This window comes from Bos grunniens, chromosome 3 (assembly GCF_055505025.1).
Source record: "Bos grunniens cultivar Pamir isolate PY7600 chromosome 3, Bosgru_T2T1.0, whole genome shotgun sequence".
NCBI lineage: Eukaryota > Metazoa > Chordata > Mammalia > Artiodactyla > Bovidae > Bos > Bos grunniens.
In genome coordinates, this window is record NC_141167.1 from 2,170,182 (window position 1) to 2,189,264 (window position 19,083).

Below are 19,083 nucleotides of genomic sequence, written 5' to 3' on the forward strand. Positions count from 1 at the left end.
AGCATTTATTGAGAAGAGACAGAGGAGATTGCAACACTCCTCACACTTTAAGTTTTCAGCCTCCAAAGCTCCTGGCAGCCACTACAAACCCCATAACAGTACTTCAGAGTTGCCCAGAGAGAGTAAACTTCCATATTTATGCATTAATGAATCAGAGGAAATGTTCCCTTTTCAGGTCAGTCCATACTCATCTGGAAGCAGAACTGGGCAGCTGGTGGTCTCTTGGTCACTGTGCAGTGAGGTGGTGCAATGTCCTTGATCTCCAAGGCAGGGCGATCATGTGACATTGACCTGCTCCCTCTCCCTGCCTCCCACCTGCTCTCTGCTCTCTGTGCCGTGTCATGGTCAGGATTATGTCACCCCACAGAAATGGAAACCTCTCAGTGATGCCTCTGCAGGAGTTTGTGCTGGATGGATTTGGGGGTAGCCCACAGACCCAGGCCCTGCTGTCTGCTCTGTTCCTTGTTCTGTACTTGGTGGACGTCCTGGGGAACCTCACCATGATCGTGGTCATCACGCTGGATACCTGTCTGCACTCCCCAGTGTACTTCTTCCTCAAGAACCTCTCCTTTCTGGACTTGTGCTACTCATCTGTCATTTACCCTAAGACCCTCACTTGCCGGGTCCCAGTGTGAGGAACTCCGCCTGTGGCAAAGGTCATGAGGAAGGAGGCTCGGCATATGCAAAGGCAGGATCAAGCTTCAGGAGTCCCCCTGGAAATTCTCGAGCATCTACCCCCCAAACCAGAGTCTGCCTACTTTACTGCTTTGTGCTCTCACCTACACCTCTGACTTTACGGGGGGCTGTCCCCCACCACCTCTCTCTGAAAAAGAGTTAACTTACAGCTCCAGTTAATAAAGTTCCTGGGCCTGACAAGAGTGTTTCCACCTACAAACTCCTTTGAAAGTCCTCTAGCCTGCCTCAATAGGTTTTTCTGGCCACATGTGATTGTTCAGAGCCTCCTAACTGTGAGAGGCATGAGATGTTCTAAACTATCTAAATACAGATTCCTTTGAGCAGTTAAAAGATTGATTAGAAATTGTATTGGTGAAGGGTTTTTCACTTTTTGGGCCAATGTTTGCTGCTAAGTTTCCATATCCCTTACCTACTGTGTCTCTGGCAGTGTATTGATTGATATAATTGGTGTATAGGAATGTAAGTAGTAGCTTTAATGTTTGTAAGTTAATTCTTTTCTTGTTATAGCCCACCACACCTTTGCCCTATAGGAATGCAACTTTAATGCTTTTGGAAGGTGGCGTCTGACTTTAGAATCACCACCTTTAGAGAAAAATAAGTTTTCTGAAGAAAGGATCTTAAAATGTTAACAGGCCTCCTGGCCAGAAGATGATGTAAATCACCTAAACTTTTGCATATGATAAGTTTGAAAGCCTGGCTTCAATTAGGATCAAGGACTGCTGTCCTTGCATGACTCTACCCCTTCCCTTATTATCCTCTATGCACAACTTAAGGTACAAAAACTACTTTGGAAGATAAAGTGTGGGCTTTGTTCACCGAAACTTGGTCTCCCCATGTCGTTCTTTCTCTCACCTTCTGGCTGAATTCCCATCTGGGGCGGGGAGGCTCGTCAAGCCTACTAATTTTGCCTGGGCTTCTAAGTTCTGACTGGGGAGGCCTTAGTGTCTCCTCTCCTTTGGGAGAACGGGAGGATGCCTGCGGCCTACGTAGGTGACGCAAATTCCTTATTTTGGAGTTTTATTAGCTTTCCATGTAAACCAAGTTATTCAGCCTCTTTTCTCCACTGTATTTTCTCACTGAGCTATCCTTATTTAACTACTCTTTATATCCTTAATTAACATTTAATTAAGCAATTGTTTCCTGATCCTCGCCGACGCCGTCCCTGCTCCGATTTCCCTGGATCCACTGGGGCTGGACCTTGGCACTCACTGACCTCCTTTCCTCTTCCAAGGTCATCACCTTAGGGGGATGTGTCACCCAGTTCATCTTCATCTCCCTGCTCCTCACCACTGAGGGATTCCTCTTGGCTGTGATGGCCTATGACTGCTTCATGGCCATCTGCAGCCCCCTACTGCAGGGAGCCAGTGTGAGGAACTCCACCCATGGCAAAGGTCATGAGGAAGGAGGCTGGGCATACACAAAGGTGGGATCAAGTCTCAGGAGTCCCCCTGGAAATTCTCGAGCATCTACTCCCAAAACCAGAGTCTGCCTACTTTACTGCTTTGTGCTCTCACCTACACCTCTGACTTTATGGGATGCTGTCGCCCAACACCTCTCTCTGAAAAAGAGTTAACTTACAGCTCCAGTTAATAATAATACCTGGGCGTGACAGGAGTGTTTTAACCTACAAACTCCTCTGAAGTTTCTCTAGCCTGCCTGACAGGCTTGTCCGGCCACACGTGATTGTTTTAAGCCTTCTAAAAACAGGTTCTTTAGAGAAGTTAGAAAACTTAGTATAAGTATAGTGGGCTGATTAGAAATTGTATTGGTGAAGGGTTTTTCATTTGTTGAGCCAATGTTTACTGCTAAAGTCTCCACATCCCCTACCCTTATACACATTAATGAATATACAGAAGAAATAAGTATTAACCTTTGATATTAATCACGTTAGACCTTAGGCTAAGCAAATTCTTTCCTTAATTAAAACCCACTACACCCTCACCCTATAGGAATGTAACTTTATCTGGTACCTTCGGAAGGTGGCGTCTGTTTTAAGAATAATCACCCCTGGAGAAATAAGTGTTCTGGTTGACTGCGCTGTCACAAGGAGAGGGTCATAAATTGTCAGCAGGCCCCCTGGCCAGAAGATGATGTAACACCCCTAAGACCTCTGTATACATCTGTTTGAAGCACCTGACTTTAATAAAAGTCAGGACTGCTGACCCTGCGTGACTTCTATATAACATCTCAGTGTATAAAAATAGACCCTGAAGAAATAAAAAATGGGATCAGTTCCTCGAAATACTGGTCTCCTCATGCCGTTCTTTCTCTCATTTTCTGGCTGAATTCCATCTGGGGCGTGGAGGCTCGTCAAGCCTACTAATTATGCCTGGGCTTCTAAGATCTGACCGGAAAGGCCTTAGTGTCTCCTCTCCTTCGGGAGAACGGGAGGATGCCTGCGGCCTACGTAGGTGATGTAAATTCCTTGCCTTGGAATTTTAGTAGCTTTCCACGTAAACCAAATTATTCAGCTTCTTTTCTCTGCTGAATTTTCCTGCTGAGCTATCCTCACTTAACCACTCTATAAGCCTCTAGTAAATATTTAATCTAGCAATTGTTTCCTGATCGCTGATGCCATCTCCCCTTCGAATTTCCCTGGATCCACCAGGGCTGGACCCCGGCACCCTACGCTACCCCATCACCATGTGCCCCTTGGTCTGTGCCCGCCTGATGCTGGGTTGCTACTGCGGGGGCTGCCTCAACTCCATCCTGCAGACCATCCTGCACTCCATCACATTCAGCCTCACGTTCTACAGCTCCAACCACATTGACCACTTCCTCTATGATGTCCCTCCATTGCTCAAACTTGCCTGTGCTGACACTACCATCAATGAGCTGGTCTTGTTTAGCATTTGTGGCCTCATCATCGTGGGCACCACACTCATGGTCCTCACCTCCTATGGCTACATCACAGTGACCATCCTGAGGATGCGCTCAGGAGGAGGGAGATACAAGCTCTTCTCCACCTGTGGCTCCCACATGACAGCTGTGTCCCTCTTTTATGGGACTCTTTTTGTATGCCCAGCCGGGAGCCGTGGAGTCCATGGAGCAGGGCAAGGTGGTCTCTGTCTTCTACACCTTGGTCGTCCTGATGCTCAACCCCCTCATCTACAGTCTGGGAAACAAGGAGGTCAAGGATGGCCTGAGGAGACTGGGGCAGAAACACACAGCCACGTGAAGGAGAGTGACCAGAGAGACTGGTTGTTCCGAGACAGGGCAAGAGGGCTCTGGGAGAGGTACAGGCTTTGGTTTGAGGAATTCATTCCTCATTCACCCAACTCATTTCTTTCATCCAAACTTTCATTGAACCCTTCATAGGAGCACTTCATGGAGCATACATTGCAAGGATGATATGCAATAAAGAACCAAGCTGTTTTGCCAGCAGGAAAGTAACAGTGCAAGGATGGAGCAAGGTCATAATCTTGAACTCTGGATAACACAGTGGGCAGCATCATGAACAGAGAATCTCTAAGCAGCCTGTATGTCCCAAGTTCAATATCCTCCAGTGAAAATACATAGACTAGACAGATTTTGAGGCTTCTCCCTTCAAGTTGTTGCTGAACCTAATGTAAGTAAGTGTTCAGCTGTCTCCCCTGGACCACCTAGCAGGGGGGCCTTAGGACACTCAGCCTTGGTGATAGCCTGGGCATTCCCACAGCCAATTAGGGCAGTTAGGAAGACCGTGCTTCCCCTCAGTCCTGCAACGGGGCTGTTCCTCCTCTTCACCCTTCTGTTCACTGAAGCCACCACCCAACAAGGCAGCAGGGAGCACCTGCGCTCCTGCTTCAGACACTCCTAGTGCTCCCTGTCCTGGGTTTCTCCCCTCAGACAGCAGCTGGGAGCCCCAGGGAGCCAACGTGAATGCCTGACACCCAAAGTTCACCATTCAACCTGACAGGTAACACTGTCCTGACTACTTGTGACCCTAAGAAATTGGGACCTTGTCAGCACAGACATCTCTGAGTAAGGATGGAGGTCCTGGTGGCGGAAGCAGAGAGCAGATGGTAAAGAAAGAAGGTGCCCTTTCTTGGTGGCAAGCACAGTTCCCTGCTCTCTGTCCCACACTCCCTGGGAGCCTGGCTCCTCAGGCTTAACCTGCCCATTCAGACCTCCATCCTCATTCTCTGTGGACCCAACACACAGCCTGGATGCAGAGCCCAGCAGCCTCCTTAACTGGTCTCCCTTTGGTAGAATCATCGACTCCCATGGTCACTCCCAGGAAGTTGTCCTCTGAAAGAAGGGTGGTCTGTACCCTGTAGGGGCAGGGGGACATGCCCTGTGTCTCTGATCACAGACTCAATCTTCTTGCTTCTTTGCTCAGGAGACATGAGGAGGGGCTAATAGCCCAGTAAGATGATTGCTGCTCACAATTGTCAACTGAAACGCACTCCAAGGTCTTTGATCACTTGTCCCTGTTCCTTCTCATTTCTGGACTTTCTGTAAAATTATTTCTATCTCTGCCAGTTTACTGTATTGACTTGATGTAACACCTGTTTCTTTGAGGAGTTCTCCAGTTTTCAGCTATTAGGGACACTCCTTTTCTTCTCAAGCTGTAAGAATGTTGTTTCCCACGCTCCCTTCTTCCTCTCTTTTTCTCTACTCTGTTTCCTCCTGACCTCTTCCTCCTTTCTCTGCTTTTCCTTCTTTCTTTCATTCCTTTCCCCTTCCCTCCACAACCACCTATCTTTCCCTCTACTTACCCCTCCTTCCTTTCTCCCACTTTCCCCACTCCCGGCTCACTCTTCCTCTATCCCTTGTATTTTCTCATTGTATTTTTAGTCATTGATCCACCTGCAGGAGACCTGGGTTTGATCCCTGGGTTGGAAAGATTCCCTGGAGAAAGGAAAGATTACCGATTCCAGTATTCTGGCCTGGAGAACTCCATGGCCTGTATAGTCCATGGAGTCACAGAGAGTCAGAAACGACTGAGAGACTTTCACTTTCACATGTCTTTTCACAAGACAAAACTTCGGTTGTCTACTATTTCAATTTACATTTCTAAAGGAAATGGAAAAACACAGTCTTTGTTTTCCTATACAAGTGGAGATTTATCATCATTGTTTCATACCTAATGGTATTAAAGAAATCAGGTGTTCTTAGTAGAAAAACATTAATTATGACTTTGGAATAAGTTGTGAAAGCTAATCCAATACTGCATGGAGTAGAAATTCTCCAAAAGTCTGGAAGAAAATTATTTTAAGACCCTAAAGATTATCTTTATGTCTGTGTTAACCTACATATCAGACTATAGCGAAGATAGCTGCATAATGCTAAAAGTCGTTTGCCAGCAAGTTTGGAAAAGTCCTCAGTGGCCATAAGACGGGAAAAGTTCAGTTTTCACTCCATCCCAAAGAAAGGCAATGCCAAAGAATGCTCAAACTACTGCACAATTGCACTCATCTCATGTGCTAGTAAAGTAATGCTCAAAATTCTCCAAGCCAGGCTCCAGCAATATGTGAACCATGAACTTCCAGACGTTCAAGCTGGTTTTAGAAAAGGCAGAGGAAACAGAGATCAAATTGCCAACATCCGCTGGATCATCAAGAAAGCAAGAGAGTTCCAGAAAAACATCTATTTCTGCTTGATTGACTATGCCACAGCCTTTGACTGTGTGGATCACAATAAACTGTGGAAAATTCTGAAAGAGATGGGCAAACCAGACCACCTGACCTGCCTCTTGAGAAACCTATATTCAGGTCAGGAAGCAACAGTTAGAACTGGACTTGAAACAACAGATTGGTTCCAAATAGGAAAAGGAGTACATCAAGGCTGTATATTGTCACCCTGCTTATTTAACTTAACGGCAAACTACATTATGAGAAATGCTGGGCTGGAAGAAGCCCAAACAGGAATCAAGATTGCCAGGAGAAATACCAACAAACTCAGATATGTAGATGACACCACCCTTATGGCAGAAAGTGAAGAGGAACTAAAAGCCTCTTGATGAAAGTGAAAGTGGAGAGTGAAATAGTTGGCTTAAAGCTCAACATTCAGAAAACAAAGATCATGGCATCTGGTCCCATCACTTCATGGGAAATAGACGGGGAAACAGTGGAAACAGTGTCAAACTTTATTTTGGGGGGCTCCAAAATCACTGCAGATGGTGATTGCAGCCATGAAATTAGAAGATGCTTACTCCTTGGAAGGAAAGTTATGACCAACCTAGATAGCATATTGAAAAGCAGAGACATTACTTTGCTAACAAAGGTCTGTGTAGTCAAGGCTATGGTTTTTCTAGTAGTCATGTATGGATGTGAGATTTGGACTGTGATGAAAGCTGAGCACCATAGAATTGATGCTTTTGAACTGTGGTGTTGGAGAAGACTCTTAAGAGTCCCTTGGACAGAAAGGAGATCCAACCAGTCCATTCTAAAGGAGATCAGTCCTTGGTGTTCATTGGAAGGACTGATGCTAAAGCTGAAACTCCAATGCTTTGGCCACCTCATGAGAAGAGTTGACTCATTGGAAAAGACCCTGATGCTGGGAAAGATTGAAGTCAGGAGGAGAAGGGGACGACAGAGGATGAGATGGCTGGATGGCATCACTGACTTGATGAACATGAGTTTGAGTAAATTCTGGGAGTTGGTGATGGACAGGGAGGTCTGGCATGCTGTGATTCATGGGGTCACAAAGAGTCGGACACGAATGAGCAACTGAACTGAACCGAACTGAACTGAAACCCATTCTATACTTTGCAGGTTGCTGCAACATAGTTCATTCTCATTTCATATCTACTGGCTGATTACAACTTGAGTTTACTGTTAACTCATCATTGAACTCCAAAATATAATTGGCATAACTCTAGTTGTATTAATGCGATAGGTGTAGGATAAACACCTTACGTTCAAGATCATATTACATTTTTAATTCTGATTCTGCATTAACTTTTAACAAAGCTTAACAACTTTTAATGTGTTTGTGTCTAAAAGTAATCTTTTGTTGTAACTAGTTTTAAGTGTAGAGTTTAGCCACGGTATCAGTCAGTCAATTCAGTCACTCAGTCCTGTCCGACTCTTCATGACACCATGGACTGCAGCACACCAGAATTCCCTGTCCGTCATCAACTCCTGGAGATTGCTCAAACTCATGTCCATCAAGTCTGTGATGCCATCCAACAATCTCATCCTCTGCTGTCCCCTTCTCCTCCTGCCTTCAATCTTTACCAGCATCAGGGTCTTTTCCAATGAGTCAGTTCTTCGCATCAGGTGGTCAAAGTACTGGAGCTTCAGTTTCAGCATCAGTCTTCCAATGAATATTGAGAATTGATTTCTTTCAGGATTGACTGCTTTGATCTCCTTGCATTCCAAGGGACTCTCAAGAGTCTTCTCCAACACCACAGTTCAAAAGCATCTATTCTTTGGTGCTCAGCTTTCTTTATGGTCCAAATCTGACACACATACACGACTACCAGAAAAAACATAGCTTTGACTAGATGAACCTTGGTTGGCAAAGTAATGTCTCAGTTTTTTAATATGCCATCTAAGTTTGTCATAGCTTTCCTTCCAAGGAGCATGCGTCTTTCAATTTCATGGCTGCAGTCACCATCTGCAGTGATTTTGGAGCCCCAAAAATAAAGTCTTTCAGTGTTTCCACTGTTTCTCCATCTATTTGCCATGAAGTGATGGGACAAGATGCCATAATCTTCAGAATCTTCATTTTCTGAATGCTGAGCTTTAAGTCTGACTTTTTCAGTCTTCTCTTTCACCTTCATCAAGAGGCTCTTTAGTTCCTCTTCACTTTCTGCCATAAGGGTGGTGTCATTTGCATATCTGAGGTGAGTGGTATTTCTCCTGGTAATCTCATGCTTCATCCAGCCCAGCATTTCACATGACATACTCTGTATATAAGTTAAATAAGCAGGGTGTCAATATACAGTCTGGATGTACTACTTTCCCGATTTGGAACCAGCCCATTGTTCCATGTCCCATTCTAACTGTGGCTTCTTGTTCCGCACACAAGTTTCTCATGAGGCAGGTAAGGTGTTCTGGTATTCCCATCCCATTTTCCACAGTTTGTTGTGATACACAGAGTCAAAGGCTTTAGCATAGTCAATGAAGCAGAAGTAGATGTTCTGGAATTCTCTTATTTTTTCTATGATCCAGTGGATCATAGACTTGGCAATTTGACCTCTTGTTCCTCTGCCTTTTCCAAATCCAGCTTAAATATCTGGAAGTTCTCAGTTCATGTACTTTTGAAGCTTAGCTTGGAGAATTTTGGTAGCTTAAACAATAAAGAACCTGCCTGCAATGCAGGTGACCCAGGTTTGATCTCTGAGTCAGAAAAGTCCCCCAGAGAAGGCAATGGCTACCCAGTCCAGTATTCTTGCCTGGAGAATCCCATGGATAGAAGAGCCTGGTAGGCTATAGTCCATGGGGTCAAGTAGAGTCAGACACGACTGAGTGACTTTTCTTTGCCTTTTCTAAATCCAACTTGAACATCTGGAAGTTCTTGGTTCACATACTGTTGAAGCCTAGCTTGGAGAATTTTGAGCATTACTTGGCTAGCATGTGGAATGAATGCAATTGTGTGGTAGTTTGAACATGCTTTGGCATTCCCTTTCTTTGGGATTGAAAAGAAAACCTTGTTGTGTAACAGATCTCCAGAACTTTTTCATCTTGCAAAACTGAACTTGCACACCCCTTCAGCAAAGCCTCCCTATTTCCCCCTTACCTCCAGTACTAGAAGCCAGCATTTTACTTTCTGTTTTTTGAATGTGACTACTTTAGATACCTCATGTAACTAAAACTTAGAATATTTGTCTTTTTGTGTCTGGTTATGAGACTTAGCATAATATCTTCAGGGTTCGTACACGTTGCAGTAAATTAATGGATTTACATCTTTTTAAAAGCTGAATACTATTCCATCATATATTTATGCCACATTTTCTTTATTTATTCATCCACCAGTGAACACCTTGGTTGTGTCCATCTTTTGCCTATTGTGAAAAATGCTGCTATGAAATGGATGCACAAATATCTCTGATAGTCACATTTTTTTTATTTTGGGGAAATATATACACAACCATGTGACTACTGAATCATAGAGTAAATATGTTTTAAGTTGGAGGGAACCTCCAAAGAACTTTACATGGCGGCTATACCATTTTACATTCCCATCAATAGTGCAAAATGTTCCAGTTTCTTGACTTCCTAGCTAACCTAACCTCTTTCTTTCTTTCTTTTTGAATACTCATTCTAATACTTGTGAAATATCATCTTGTTGTGCATTTCACTAATGATTATTGGTGTTAAGCATCTTTTCATACTTTGTTGGAAACATGTAGTTCATCTTTGAAATTTTTCTATTGGGTTATTGGTCTTTTTAATTGTAGAAAAACATTTTATATTCTGATATTACCCCTTATCAGATATAAGATTTGGAAACGTTATCTCCCATCTCATAGGGTTTTTTTTTTTTTTTTCCCACAGTGTTTCTTAAGTTTTTTTAGTACACTGGTTTCTCATCTTCATTTTGCCTATTTTGTCTACTTTTATTTTTTGTTTTGGTGCTTTTGTTATCATTTTCACTACATTAAACCAACAAGAAGAGTCAACAGTTGTATATGCACACCAAATATAGGAGCACCAAAAACAAAACATACACTAAGAAACATGAAGGGAATAATTTAAACTAATACAATAACAGTAGGGGGTTTAACCACTGAATTCAATCAATGGAAAGATCACACAGACAGAAAATCAATATGGAAATACTGTCTGAAATGACACTTTGGACATATGGATTTAGTGGAAATATACAGAATATTTTATTCAAAAACAGAAGAATACATCTTGTCAGGTGCATGTGGAATGTTTTTCCAGGATAGATCACATACAAGGCTGCTAAACAACTCCCATTAACTTTAAGGTAATTGAAATTATATCAAGAATTTTTTCTCATCATGGAAGCATGAAGAGAAATAGACTACAAGAAAAAACAACAAAAACCAAAAACACATAAACAATATGCTCCTAAAAAACAAATGGGTGACTAAATTAATCAAAGAGGAAATTTTAAAAAATGTGGAATTAAATAAAAAGGAAGATGAAACTATTCAAAATCTGTGGGATGAAACTAATGGAGTTCTATGAGAGAAGTTTACAGTGATAAAAGCCTACTTCACAAAATAAAAATATCAAATAAAAAATCAAATTTCACAAATAAAGGAGCTAGGAAAAGAGAAAAAACAAAATCCAAATTTACTGAAAGGAATGAAATAATAAAGATCAGCCCCAAAACAAAAGAGACTAAAAAACAATAGAAGAGATCAATGAGACTAAGAACTGGTTCTTTTAATAGATAAAGAAAAGTAATAAACGTGTAGCTAGACTCACTATGAAAAAAGACAGAGGGCCCAAGTAAGTAAAATCAGATGTGAAAAGAAGATACAAGGAACACCACAGAAATACAAAAGATTATAAGAGATTATTAGTAACTATTTTATGTCAATAAAACAGAAAATCTAGAAGTGAATAAAAACTGTACAACCCCTCAAGACTTAATTAGGAAAAAATAGAAAATATTATAAGCCCAATAATGAATAAGGAGATTTAATCAGTAATGAAAAATCACCCAATAAAGAAAAGCCAAGGATCAGATGGGTTCAGGATGAATTCTAGAAAATATTAAAAATAATTAATGCCCAAAGTTCTCGAATTATTCCAAAATATTGAACAGGAGGGAACACTCCCATACTCATTGTACAAGGCCAGCACTAGTTTAATACGAAAACAAGATAAGGCCACTACAGGAAAATAAAACTAGAGCTCTATATCTGATAAATATAGATTGAAAAGTTCTCAATACAGCATTAGGAAACTGAATTCAATAGCATTTAAAATGATCGATCATATACCATTGTCAAATAGGATTCATCCAAGGGATGCAAGAATGTTTCAACATACACAATCAATCAAAGTGATAAAACACATTAACAAATTGAAGAGTAAAAATCATATGATCATCTCAATGGATGCAGAAAACACTGCTACCAAAACTCAGTATGAATTTGTGATAAAAAACTCTCAACAAAGTAGATATAGAGGGAACACAAAAGTGAAGTGAAAGTCACTCAGTCATGTCCGACTCTTTGTGAGCCCAGGGACTATACAGTCCGTGGAATTCTCCAGGCTAGGATACTGGAGTGGGTAGCCTTTCCCTTCTGCAGGGGATCGTCCCAACCCAGGAATCAAACCCAGGTCTCCTACATTGCAGGCAGCTTCTTTACCAGCTGAGCCACAAGGGAAGCCAATACAGACCATATGTATGTGAGAAACCCACAGTCAGCATCACACCCAGTGGTGAAAAGTTCCAAACTTTTCAACAGATGGGAGTGCCAACTCTTGCCATTTGCATTCAACATAGTACTGCAAGTCCTAGCCACAGCAATCAAACAAGGAAAAACATAAAAGAATCCTAACTGGAAAGGAAGAAGTAAAACTGTCAATGTTTGCAGATGACATGATACTATATAAAGTAAATCTTCCGTTCAGTTCAGTTCTCGCTCAGTCGTGTCCAACTCTTTGTCATCCCATGAATCATAGCCCCCAAAGATAAAGTCTGACACTGTTTCCAGTGTTTCCTCATCTATTTCCCATGAAGTGATGGGACCAGATGCCATGATCTTCGTTTTCTGAATGTTGAACTTTAAGCCAACTTTTTCACTCTCCTCTTTCACTTTCATCAAGAGGCTTTTTAGTTCCTCTTCACTTTCTGCCATAAGGGTGGTGTCATCTGCATATCTGAGGTTATTGATATTTCTGCCGGCAATCTTGATTCCAGCTTGTGCTTCTTCCAGCCCAGCGTTTCTCATGATGTACTGTGCATAGAAGTTAAATAAGCAGGGTGAAAATATACAGCCTTGATGTACTCCTTTTCCTATTTAGAACCAGCCTGTTGTTCCATGTCCAGTTCTAACTGTTGCTTAAACACTACCAAAAAGCTTTTACAGCTTAAGAAATGAATTCCTTAAATTTCTGTAAAGGAATGAATATACAGAAATCCTTATGCTTCACTTAGTCATTCAGTCGTGTCCGACTCTTTGTGATCCCATGTACTGTAGCTCACCAGGCTCCTCCACCCATGGGATTTTCCAGGCAAGAATACTGGAATGGGTTGCCATTTCCTTCTCCAGGACAGAAATAATTACCTACACATTAATAAATATCTGCTAAAAAAAGAAATTAGCAAGGCTATCCTGTTTATAATTACATCAGAAAATATAAAATACCTAGGAATATATCTGAACAAAGAGGTAAAAGACTTGTACTCTGAAAAATGAAAAACAGTGATGAAAGAAATGGAAAACACAAATGGGGAGATATATATCATACAATTCATATGAAAATGCCAATGGCATTTTCCACAGAGCTAGAGTGAATAATGATAAGATTTCCTTGGTGGTCCAGTGGCTAAGACTTCATCTTCCACTGCAGGCTGCAAGGGTTCGATCTCTCGCAGGAAACTAAGATTCCACATGCTGTGTGGTACAGCCAAAAAAGGCGGGGTGGGCTCAAAAGACTATTTATAGCCAACACAATCTTAAGAAAGAAAAGCAAAAATGAAAGCATCACATTCCCTGATTTTAAACTATACTACAAAGCGACAGTAGTGAAAAAAGTATAATACTGGTACAAAAACAGACATATATTAATTGAACAAACTGGAGAGCCCAGAAATAAACTCATCCTTAAACAGTCTAATGCTCTATGGCAAAGGACCCAAGAATACACAATTTGGAAAAAGACAGAGGCTTCAATAAGTGATACTGAGAAAACTAAACAGGTATAGGTAAAACAGTGAATCCGGACCACATTCTTACTTTATGTAAAAAAGAAAAAATTCACAAAATAGGTTAAAGACTTAAAGGTAAGTCCTGAAACCATTCAATGAAATTAAAAGACACTTACCCCTTGGAAGGAAAGTTATGACCAACCTAGATAGCATATTAAAAAGCAGAGACATTACTTTGTCAACAAAGGTCCATCTAGTAAAGGCTATGTTTTTCCAGTAGTCATGTATGGATGTGAGAGTTGAATTGTGAAGAAAGCTGAGCACAGAAGAATTGATGCTTTTGAACTGTGGTGTTGGAGAAGACTCTTGAGAGTCCCTTGGACTGCAAGGAGATCCAACCAGTCCATCCTAAAGGAGATCAGTCCTTGGTGTTCATTGGAAGGACTGATGCTGAAGCTGAAATTCCAATACTTTGGCCACCTGATGCGAAGAGTTGACTCATTGGAAAAGACCCTGATGCTGGGAAAGATTGAAGGCAGGAGGATAAGGGGATGACAGAGGATAAGATGGTTGGATGGCATCACCGACTCAATGGACATGAGTTTGGGTGAACTCCGGGAGTTGGTGATGGACAGGGAGGCCTGGTGTGCTGCGGCTCATGGGGTCTCAAAGGGTCCGACACAACTGAGCGACTGAAATGAACTGAACTGAAACGAAACCATTAATCTCCAACAAGAAACATAGGCAGTATGCTCTTTCACATCTCAGCAACATTTTTTGGATATACTTCCTCAAGCAATGGAAATGAAAGCAAAAATAAACAAATGGTGTTACAGAAAGCAAAAAAACTTTTGTACAATGAAGAAAATCATCAACAAAATGAAATAGCAAACTAATGAATGAGAAAGATATTTGCAAATGATATGTTTGATAAGGGTTTAATATCCAAAACACATGAAGAAATCTACAATTATAAATGAAAAACAAAACCACCCAATTAAAATGGACAGAGGCATGGATTAGACATTTTCCAAAGATGCAGATGGCCAGATCAGATCAGATCAGTTGCTCAGGCCAACAGGCATTTAAAAAGATGTTCAATATCACTTGTCATCAGATATCTAAACCAAATTTCAATATTACTTCATACCTGTTCAAACAATTATCTTCTGAAAGACAACAAATCACAATTATTGGCAAGTATGTCTCCAGGAGTTGGTGATGGACAGGAAGGCCTGGCATGCTGCGATTCATGGGGTCGCAAAGAGTCGGACACGACTGAGTGACTGATCTGATCTGATGTGGAGGAAAAGGAACCCTCAGGAACTGTTGGTGGGATTTAAATTTGTTGTGGCCACTGTACAGAACGGTATGGAGTTTCCTCAAAAAATAGAAAGAGAACTGCTATGTGATCCAGGAATTTCACTTCTGGGTATCTACCTGAAGAAAAGAATAAAGCCAATTTGAAAAAATATACACATTTCAATGTTTTTTGCACCATTCTTTACAATAGTCAGGATAAGAAAATAACCTAAGTGTCCACTGAGAGATGGATGGATAAAAAAAATGTAATATACACATGTATATACACAGAGGCACAAACAAAATGGAGTGAAACGCAACCATACAGTAAAGAAAGCCCGCTATTTGGTACCACATTGATGGAATCAGAGGGTATTACCCTAACTGAACAGACAGGGAAAGTAAATGTCATACGAATTCACTTACATGTGCAATTTAAAAAGCAATGAAAAAAAAATAACAAAGCTGAATAAGACTCACAGACACAGAGAACAAATTGCTAGTTGCCAGAAGAGAGGATGTTGAAGGGGATAAACATGTGAAGGAATGTAGAGGTATAAACCTTACGTATATAATAAATAAACCACTGGTGTGTCATACACAGCATAACGAAAGTGGTTAGTAGTATTTTAAAACTTTGTAAGGGGTCAGATGGCTATTAGACTTACTGAGGTGATCATTTCATAATGTATGTGAATGTCAAATCACTATGCAGTACACCAGAAAATAACATCGTATTAATCATAAACTATCAGTTCAGTTAAGACGCTCAGTCGTGTCCAACTGTTTGCGACTCCATGGACTGCAGCATGCCAGCCTTCCAGGTCCATCACCAACTCCCTGAGTTCACCCAAACTCATATCCATTGAGTCGGTGATGCCGCACAACCATCTCATCCTCTGTTGTCCCTTTCTCCTCCTGACTTCAATCTTTCCCAGCATCAGGGTCTTTTCCAAGCAGTCCATTTTTCGCATCAGGTGGCCAAAGTATTGGAGTTTCAGCTTCAGCATCAGTCCTTCCAATGAATATTCAGGACTGATTTCCTTTAGGATGGACTGGTTGGATCTCCTTGCTGTCCAAGGCACACTCAGAAATCTTCTCCAACACCACAGTTCAACAGTATCAATTCTTTGGTGTTCAGCTTCTTTAGGTCTAACTTTCCCATCCATACCTCACTACTGGAAAAACCATAGCTTTAACTAGACAGACTTTTGTTGGTCTCTGCTTTTTCATATGCTGTCTAGATTGGTCCTAGCTTTCTTCCAAGGAGCAAGTGTCTTTTAATTTCATGGCTGCAGTGATTCTGGAGCCAAAGAAAATAAAGTCTCTCACTGTTTTCATTGTTTCCCCACTATTTGCCATGGAGTGATGGGACCAGCGAAAAAGCAAGAGAGTTCCAGAAAAACATCTATTTCTGCTTGATTGACTATGCCAAAGCCTTTGACTGTGTGGATCATAATAAACTATAGAAAATTCTGAAAGAGATGGGCATATCGGACTACCTGACCGCCTCTTGAGAAACCTATATGCAGGTCAGGAATAAACAGTTAGAAATGGACATGGAAAAACAGACTGGTTTCAAATTGGGAAAGGAGTACCTCAAGGCTGTATATTGTCACCCTGATTATTTAACGTATATGCAGGGTACACCATGAGAAACGCTGGGCTGGAGGAAGCCCAAACAGGAATCAAGATTGCCTGGAGAAACATCAATAACCTCAGATATGCAGATGACATGACCCTTACGGCAGAAAGTGAAGAGGAACTAAAAAGCCTCTTGATGAAAGTGAGAGAGGAGAGTGAAAAAGTGGGCTTAAAGCTCAACATTCAGAAAACGAAGATCATGGCATCTGGTCCCATCACTTCACGGAAAATAGATGGGGAAACAGTGCCAGACTTTATTTTTTGGGCCTCCAAAATCACTGCAGATGGTGATTGCTGCCATGAAATTAAAAGACACTCACTCCTTGGAAGGAAAGTTATGACCAACCTAGATAGCATATTCAAAAGCAGAGACGTTACTTTGCCCACAAAGGTCCGTCTAGTCAAGGCTATGTTTTCTCCAGTGGTCATGTATGGATGTGAGAGTTGGACTGTGAAGAAAGCTGAGGGCCAAAGAAGTGATGCTTTTGAACTGTGATGCTGGAGAAGACTCTTGAGAGTCACTTGGACTTCAAGGAGATCCAATCAGTCCATCCTAAAGGAGATCAGTCCTGGGTGTTCATTGGAAGGACTGATGATGAAGCTGAAACTCCAATGTCTTGGTCACCTCATGCTAAGAGTTGACTCATTGGAAAAGACTCTGATGCTGGGAGGGATTGGGGGCAGGAGGAGAAGGGGACGACAGAAGATGAGATGGCTGGATGGCATCACCGACTCGATGGAAAAGAGTTTGGGTAAACTCCAGGAGTTGGTGGTGTACAGGGAGGCCTGGAATGCTGCGATTCATGGGGTCGCAGAGTTGGACATGACTGAGGGACTAAATTGAACTGAACTGATGGGACCAGATGCCATGATCTTCAGTTTCTGAATGCTGAGCTTTAAGCCAGCTTTTTCACTCTCCTCTTTTAATTTCATTAAGAAGCTCTTTAGTTCTTCTTCGCTTTCTTACATAAAGGTGGTGTCATCTGCATATCTGAGTTTATTGATATTTCTCCTGGCAATCTTGATTCCACTTCTGCTTCATCCAACCAAACATTTCTCTTGGTGTACTCTGCATATAAGTTAAATAAGCAGGGTCACTATATACAGCCTTGATGTACTTTTTTCCCAGTATGGATCAGATCAGATCAGATCAGTCGCTCAGTCGTGTCCGACTCTTTGCGACCCCATGAAACACAGCACGCCAGGCCTCCCTGTCCATCACCAACTCCTGGAGTTCACTCAGACTCACGTCCATCAAGTCAGTGATGCCATCCAGCCATCTCATCCTCTGCCGTCCCCTTCTCCTCCTGCCCCAATCCCTCCCAGCATCAGGGTCTTTTCCAATGAATCAACTCTTCCCATGAGGTAGCCAAAGTACTGGAGTTTCAGCTTTAGCATCATTCCTTCCAAAGAAATCCCAGGGCTGATCTCCTTCAGAATGGACTGGTTGGATCTCCTTGCAGTCCAAGGGACTCTCAAGAGTCTTCTCCAACACCACAGTTCAAAAGCATCAATTCTTTGGCCCTCAGCTTTCTTCACAGTCCAACTCTCACATCCATAGATGACCACAGGAAAAACCATAGCCTTGACTAGACGAACCTTTGTTGGCAAAGTAATGTCTCTGCTTTTGAATATGCTATCTAGGTTGGTCATAACTTTCCTTCCAAGGAGTAAGCGTCTTTTAATTTCCTGGCTGCAGTCACCATCTGTAGTGATTTTGGAGCCCAGAAAAATAAAGTCTGACACTGTTTCCACTGTTTCCCCACTATTTCCCATGAAGTGGTGGGATCGGATGCCATGATCTTCGTTTTCTGAACGTTGAGCTTTAAGCCAACTTTTTCACTCTCCACTTTCACTTTCATCAAGAGGCTTTTGAGTTCCTCTTCACTTTCTGCCATAAGGGTGAGAGAATCAGTTCCTAGGCAGGTTGATAGGGAGTCTAGGGGTCTCCAAGGAGAGAGGGGTCTGGAATTCTCAAGGAGGCAGAAAGGACAAACTTTTTTTTCTTTCTCCACATTCCTTAGGATTATATAACAATGATGTATCCTGCCTAAGGACAGTCTTTGGATTCAACCTTCTGTTATCTTAAAATGTTAATTATGGGAGTAGACCTGGTCTTTACAAGGATGTATTTTGCCTGAGGACAGTGTTATCTTAAAATGTAAATTACTGGAGTAGGTCTGATGAGGTCTTTACAACCTCCAGATATTCTTTGGATTATATAACTTCATTGTTAACACTAGCAAGGGGGTACTCTTTCTACCCACTTCTGATGCCTATGTCAGAAGCTTTCTCTATCTCCTTTATACCTTAATAAAACTTTATTACACAAAAGCTCTGAGCGATCAGGCCTTGTCTCTGGCCCCGGATTGAATTCTTCCCCTCCGGGGGCCAAGAATCCCAGTGTATTCGCATGATTCAACAACAACCTTTCAAGGGTGGTGTTATCTGCATATCTGAGGTTATTGATATTTCTCCCGTCAATCTTGATTCCAGCTTGTGTTTCTTCCAGTCCAGCGTTTCTCATGATGTACTCTGCATGTAAGTTAAATAAACAGGGTGACAATATACAGCCTTGACGAACTCCTTTTCCTATTTGTAACCAGTCTGTTGTTCCATGTCCAGTTCTAACTGTTGCTTCCTGACCTGTATGGAACCAGTCCATTATTCCATGTCTGGTTCTAAACGTTGCTTCTTGACTTAGATACA

The 19,083-nt window shown here is 41.8% G+C and overlaps 1 pseudogene; it reads left to right on the top strand.

Moving 5' to 3' along the window:
- Positions 1 to 353: 353 nt before the first annotated feature.
- LOC147374826 (olfactory receptor 9S13-like) lies at positions 354 to 3,874 on the top strand (annotated as a pseudogene).
- Positions 3,875 to 19,083: the final 15,209 nt, after the last annotated feature.